We start from the raw sequence: 6,609 nt of genomic DNA on the forward strand, positions 1-6,609 counted from the left end.
TAAAAATTGACATTATGTTGTTAAAGAATACTAAGAAGAAAATAGATGTCATCAAAACTCAAGTGTAAGAAAAATTTAAAGACATTTTTAGAAAGCTTATTGTATATTAACTCTTCTGAAATAATTCCTTGAGAATTTACTCGGTATTGTACTTCACCAAAATGATAACTAGATACAAGAAAAAGTAAAACATAATTCAAGACTATAGAGATATAAAAATATTAATAATATATTTCCAAATATCTGTTTTTTTAAACGTATGAAATATGAAAGTGTTAAGGGTGTGGTTCTGGGCAAAGATATGCTAACGGTCAACTTCTGCTTCTGTAATCTGTTTGCTTGTTTGATGTTAACTAGGGTGTGGTTAATCTGTTTGCTTGTTTTATGTTAAACCAGGGTGTAGTTCTAGGCTTTATAAGCTGCCTCTTTTGGGAGCTCGGGGCTGATCTCCCCAATCTACGTGGCAGAGAGTCAGTCGCCGGCCGGCTAATAAAGGCTCATAATTAATCTCAATTGGCTCCGTGGGTCTCAGAATCGTTCCCGCCATAACAATTTCTTACAAAGTATTTTGAAATCCTTATTAGAAATAGTTTTATTTATTTATAGAGAAGTGTTTTCCTATATCATTTTTTATTGAATCAATGCTAGACACACAGTATTCAATCAATTAACACTTGTTTGTAGATAACCACAAGTGTAATTTTGATGTGTAGTGACATGCAGTTTTATGTTTTGTGAATCTCAGTTGATTTTCTAACATCACCCTTCCACCCTCCAATCAATCTCCCTTCCAACCTTGTCATAAGTTTCACTGACAGTAAAGTCAGTCATCTCAGTGGGGCAGAAAAGTAAAAGAAGAATCATTGTTTGGAACTACAGGCACATTTTACATTTATTTCATTTAGTTCAAGAACCAAAACATCCAAGTCATTTTAACTATGCCAATAATAGCAAAATAGCTTCTGAGCCCTTCAATCTCTTAACAGCTACAGAACTACAATTATACATCTTTTTTTTTTTTTTTTCCTGCCACACATCTTTTTTCGCAGTGAGGCCATTTTGTGTACCTCTGTGTACCTAATTAGAAGACTGGAACAAGGCAATGACGAAAATGACAACCAAGGAAAACATTTGAAACACAAGGAAAAGCAATCATTGACACTTCTGGTTTAACCACTTTCAGTGAGGGTTTATGTTAAGGTATAATGTTGCTGCAGGATAGAGTAAATTCCACAACCTCTTCCCCAGAGGTCTTGCACTAAGAGAGAGGTTTTTGACTGAGTGCAGAAAAAAATTCAAGTGCACACCAGAGTCAGAATTTAAAAGAATATTTATTAGAGAAGGGGTAACACTCCATAGACAGAGCAGGGTTTCCCTCAGAGCCAAAGAATGAGAGAGCTGAGAGAGACTCAAAGAGACAGAGACAATAGAGGAACAGAGAAAGAGACAGTGAGAGGGACCCTGAATGAGTATTCAAGGTCTTCAGTTTATATATCATTCTTAGTTTCTGTGATTACAGTTTAAAGACTTTGTTTACCCATTTTCCTTTGATAGTATTGCATACAGTGTGAAAGGTAAGAATATATAGAAAGAAGACCTGCTGGCAATTTACAGTCTTTGATCCATAGGCTCCCCATGATTTTAGCCTAAGTAATGAATGATTGTGTTTATTTTGTGAAGGGCCTTACTTAAAGACTGTTTTCCCCTCACAGTATGGATCAATGGTTTGCTAGCAATCCCAGCAGAAATCTTCCTTTGTTCTACAGGTTTCCTCCTGGTCAGCATATTGCAGTCTCTGAACATAGCCTGATTTAACATTTAGTTCTCTTGCCTACTTCCTACATTAACATTACTTATCATTTAAAGGACTACTATAAAGATTTAATTAGCAGTGAAGGAAAAAGAACACAAAATTTTGTGTTAAAGTAGTTTAACTTTGAATAACTAAACACTGACATGGTGGCTTTCTCTTTATTCTTTATATAGCTACACAAGAAAGGGAATAGAACTCTCAGAAAAAAAATGCTAATTCTAAGCAGTAAATTAATGTAACCTTGTAGTTATAAAATCATTGTGAAGGTTTAACTCTGTCGAAGTCAGGCTTGAACTGGGAAATGGCTAACTTCCCACAGTGTGAACTATAGAAAAATGAAATCTGAATTGAGTTTTTATTTATCTTGCCTGTAGACATTACAGGTTGGAGGAGTCAGACTAGGGTAGGAAAAGAGTTCAGGTTGTTCTAATACTTTTAAAGATTCTCCCTATTTATTAACAACTGAATAAGCAATTGTTATTCTTGATGTTACTTCCAGCTTCCATTGTTATATCTAAAAGTGTTATTTCTTGCTCAGGTAATTAAGATCCTTTTGTTTTAGTATAAATTACATTTTACTCAGAAAGGCCAACTACTGTAATAAACAATTCTCAAATATACAGGCTAATCACAACGAAATTTATTTCTGGCTAATATTGGATTTCAAATCAAGGAGTTTTGTTTCCCAGTGTCATTCAGGGGATCCAGTTTTGGTTTTTGCTTTCTTTTTGTTTTTTCTTTTTCTCTTTTTCTTTCCTTTACTTTTTACAAATAGTTCTTTGCAACTGATCAAAGGGAGGAAGTAGCTGTTTTGATTATTGACATTTTCCTTGAAAGGTTTTATTTGCTTATTATTTTTATCTGATAATCAGGCTAACTAAAATTCTGGCTCTCTAAAAACATGTCAGTAATTCTAAATAAGACTTTTCTTTTAAGTTGTATTTTCAATGTTTTGGTTCTAAAGGAGTTATGATCAGTCAGAATTAAAGGCTTTCTCCTTTCACTCATTGAAAAAAAAAAAAAAAAGACTAAATCCTGTGCTGGCTTCATGGGTTTGTGACCTGCACAGTTGCAGAAGACTCAATAGTCAGAAGGGCACCATACTGTGCTTGGTTCTGCTATTGGCATCTTGAAATTCTTAAAAATTTTATCTTTGAACTTAGGTTTTGAAAGTTAAGTTGAAGGGACAGTATAGCATACACATAAACAGAGGCTTGATGTGCAATATGTGTGTCTACCTCCTTTCCCTTCAGCTCCATTCCATTAGTCACATTCACAGTTCCCAGCGAGCACAGAATCCCCATTAGCTTTCCCAGTCTAGAGGGGCTCTCTGCATCCTTGCGGGATCCTCTAGTTCCTGTTAGCAAATGAAGGAGGAGAGACAGTGGAGAATGTGGAAGCTTTAAATTTAATTTAATATAATTTAATTTAATTTGATTATTTTAGGGTTTATCCGTCAAAGTGGCGTATATCAACTTTGTCAATGTCACTGGGCCAATCTCAGTCCTATAGTCTCAATAGGACCATCTACATAATTTGGGAGCCCAGTAAAAAATGAAAATGTGGAGCCTCTGTTTAAACATTATTAAGAATTTCATGACCATGGCAACAGTGCATTAAACCAATGCAGGGCCTTTCTATGTGTGGGTCACGTATGACTGCACAGTCCACATACCCATGAAGATGGCCCTAAATTTCACTTAAATTCCAGGGAAATTGAGAAATGTGGTCAAGCTATGTATGCAACAGGAAAAGTCAATGGCGTTTGGTAAGTATATTACCAAACAAAGACTGCTGTGAAAAATTACCACAAACTTAGTGTCTTAAATAATGCAGATTTATTATTTTATAGTTTTAGATGTCAAAAGTCTGCAATGGGTCTCACTGGGCTAAAATCAAGCTGTTGGCAGAGCTATGTTCCTTTCTGGAGGTTCTAGGGGAAAATTTATTTACTTGCCTTTTACTAAGTCTAGAGACCACCACATTTTTTCACTCATAGGCCATTTCCCCTTCTTCAAAGGCAGCATGTTTCTGATAATTCTTCCCTAGTCATGTTTCTTTCTGACTATAGCTGAGAATGATTGTAAAGACCCATGATAATCCAGGATAATCTCATCTCATGGCGTTTAACGACTTTGGCATGGTCCCTTTTGCCATGTAAAGTAACATATTCACAAGGCCAGGGGATTAGGGCATGGGTATCTTGGGAAGCCATTATTTTGCTTACCACAGTAAGTATCTGACATTGTTTCTATTGCAACTTGCTGTGGCATGAGATTTAGTATAACATATTTTTTTAGTGACGTCTACCTGAAGAAGTTTAGTTTCTAGTAATTAGTCCTAATTAAAACTGTGTCACATCATGGAAATCATGGGTTCTAGTGATGGCTCTGGTGCTGTTTTTCCTTTATACCTTCTCCCTAAACTGTTTTCCTTTTTGAAAGCGCATGATTGCTATTTTTAAACAATGTCTATTAAATCACCCAGTCCTAGATCACTTTTCCACCTTTGTTGCAATTAATCTTATTTCTAAAAGGAACGCAGATATTTGAATTACATGAAGATTGAATTACTGAAGTTAAATCAGTATAGAGAAAAAAGAAGGAAAAAATATATATGTGTATGTATACATACCAAGTCAAAGAGTTAAAAATATTACCTGTAAGTTATTTTTTTTAACTATCTCTTTTCTTTATGTTAAGTGCAGTTGCTTTAAATTCTAATAAAATGTAACCTGCCAACTGATGCAGAAAATTTTTAAAGCAGTTTTATCTGGTACCCCAAAAGCAAAAATCCACTAATTTTTTTCTCATTTTTTAAATTAATAGCAGCAAAATTCTTTATTAGATTTCTAGAGGCATGTTCAGACAATGTATGGAAGTTCAATGAGAGAAAAACCACATTTTTATTCTCCTCGGGCAACTTTGATTTAGTTCAACTATTTCTGAGAGAATGAAAGTCTTGCTTGAATGCCATCTGCTCGATTTCCACTATGCTTCATTTCTCGTTTCTTTATTAATAAGAGAATTTGGAGAAAGTGTGAGAATTCATGTTTGAAAAAGGAAGAGGGAAAATGGGAGGAGCAGTTCTGGATATTTTATTTTTCTTCACATCATCTCACCTGCGTGGGCACTAATTATGGGCACTGTAAGATAAACTCACCAAATACAGTCTCTGGCAATGATTAAAACATACACATATGAGGAGGAAGAATGATGCCCCTCAAGTGGAGTTGACACTCTAGTTCCTATGTGTTTATCGAGAAATTTTAATAGCATCAGGACAAAAAAAAAAAGTAGAATTTTTGTTTGTATACTTATGTATTAGAATAATACTTACGTACTTGAGTATAGTCAACTTTTGCTAACTTATGCAATGATAGTAAGTAATCTTAACACCTTAGTAGCATATAATAACATTAGTTTAGTTCTTACCTGTGCTATACATCTGTGGTTGTCAAGTGTTTTGCCTCTACTCTGTATGCCATTACTTTCCAAAACATAAGCTGATGGAATAGACCCATTTGGGACATGTTATTCTTATGGCAAAGAAAAAAGAACAAGATAGTTGTTGGAAACAGACAACAGCACATAAAACTTCCTCTAAGAATAGGTTTATACCACTTCTGGTTTCTTTTATTGACTGCAGTAAGTCACACAGCCACACATGACATTGGAGAGGAAGTATATTGCACTTACTAGAAAGTAATGCAAGTCACATAGCAATGTGCCAAGGTATGTAAACCTCTAATACAAAAAGAAAGAGAAATAAATGATTTGGAAGCATAATGTAATCCACCACACTTGTTAACACACTTCCTAGTATAAAGGAAGCTAGTATTTTTTTTTAAACTCCTGAGTTCTTTGACTTACCTCTCTTATATTTTCAAAATTACATAAATTAAAGTAGAATATTTCAATATTATAATGTTGGGGTAATTACAAATTTAAAGAGATAGTATAAAAAACTCAGAGAAAGATGTAGTATTGATTACAATACTACTTTGTTTTTGCTAAGGGAGGAAAACACTTCGATCAGAGAATAGTACTTTCTTCTTTCAAGCCTGTTCTGTATTTCTTTAGGAATGTATTACTATTTTATTGCATGCGATTATGTACCCAGCTAAGTGACTACATTTCTGACACCCTTATAACTAAGGTATTCAATGAGACATAAATGAGAGTTGACAATGGCACTTCTGAGAAACTCCTTAAGAGTGAGACAGAGGGCTAACGTGTACCTTTTTCACTACCACTACTTTTAATCTCCTTCTTCCTGCCTAGCACTAAGACCCCAAAAAATGAATATATGTAATTATGTAGGTCCTTGGTCTTGAGGATAAAGAGAGCTAAGAATGTTGGAGCTAAATATTAAAGGTGTTTGTGTCTTTGCTGAAAATATGTAGCCTTATCAGTTCTGGAATTCTTAACTCTATACTTCTTTTATGAGAGGGCAATATAAATTTCAGTTTTGTTTGACTCACTATGATTTTATATTTCTCTTATTAGCAGCTGGGCACAATTACTGTACATACAAGACTTGATTAAAGGATATTGCCTAAAAATTGAGATGAGCTCATTTAAGCTTTGTAACAGAGACTTGTGTTGATGTTTAACTAAGAAATGAGATGATGCAGAGAAGATGCCAAAGAGAACAAAGCAGGGTTATAATGTCTAAGACCAGAAAGAAGACCGAAATAGTTCTAGTATTCAGCCAAATGAATAAAACTTAAAAAAAAAAAAAAGATATTGTTTTAAGTAATATATGACTGCATACAGCTTCAATATTTAGCTATA

Source organism: Pteropus alecto, unplaced genomic scaffold, assembly GCF_000325575.1.
Source record: "Pteropus alecto unplaced genomic scaffold, ASM32557v1 scaffold3, whole genome shotgun sequence".
NCBI lineage: Eukaryota > Metazoa > Chordata > Mammalia > Chiroptera > Pteropodidae > Pteropus > Pteropus alecto.